Genomic DNA, 963 nt, shown 5'->3' on the forward strand with positions numbered 1-963 from the left:
CCACGCCGCGGCAGGTGGCCCGCAGCGGCCGTTACCTCGGGGCCACGTTGGAGCGAGCCGGTCCCTCCCGCGGCACAGCTGCCGCTGCCTACGGAAATGGGGATTTTAATGTTTCGCTTTTCTTGCCTTTTCTAGTGCCACACTATCATAACACTTCCCGTAATTACACCCATAAAAGTCACCTGAAAGCACTTCACGCCACAAAAGTTGATCTACATATTTCATCCCCGGGATGTGGAGTGGCGGGTCCTGCGCGGGGATCCCCGGCACCCCCAGGAGGATGAGTGGCGCCCCAGCCCGCGGCCGCCCGGGGACAGGGACGGCGGCTCCGCTCCCGGGAGACCCCCGCTCGCAGTGCGCGGGGCGGCCCGCGGCCGGGCGAGGGGCCTGGAGGCCACGTCCACGCCGGGCCCCTGCAGCCCCTGTTCTGGTCTCTGCACACAACGGGTGGTGTCTATAAGGGAACCCCAGGTCAGCGCCCACGCCCCGTTAGTGTCTAGTGGGTCAGAAACAACGTGCAAGTGTTGGTGATCTGATGGCCCCTGCAGCGAGGGTGGGGCTCGGCTCAAGGCCGGCTCGGGTTTCTTTGCGAGAGAGAAAGCCCCTGTGGAAGCGGGTCCCGGGCCCCGGCGCGGGAGACCAGAGCGCCCCACGCTGGCCCGGCGGCTGCCATGCGGGCGGGACGCGGCTCCCTGCGCCCGAAAGCTGCTTTGGGGCGGGCCCAGCGCACACCCGGCACCCCGAAGCCGCCAGGCCGCGGGCCTCTGTCCCCAGCCGCTGGGGGCCTCCCCGCCACCGTGAAGGGCCGGGCCGGTGGGAGCTGCAACTTTCTCACGCCTGCACCCCGGCCACCCCCGGGGCAGCGGGCGCCCGGGCCCACGAAGGCCGCAGGCCGGCTCCTGAGGAAGTGACAGGCGTCTCTATGGCAACCGGCTCCGCGCCTGCAGGCCGCCCTCCCGCCCT

The sequence above is a fragment of the Condylura cristata genome, unplaced genomic scaffold, assembly GCF_000260355.1.
Source record: "Condylura cristata isolate star-nosed mole 26May11 unplaced genomic scaffold, ConCri1.0 scaffold00004, whole genome shotgun sequence".
Taxonomy (NCBI): Eukaryota; Metazoa; Chordata; class Mammalia; order Eulipotyphla; family Talpidae; genus Condylura; species Condylura cristata.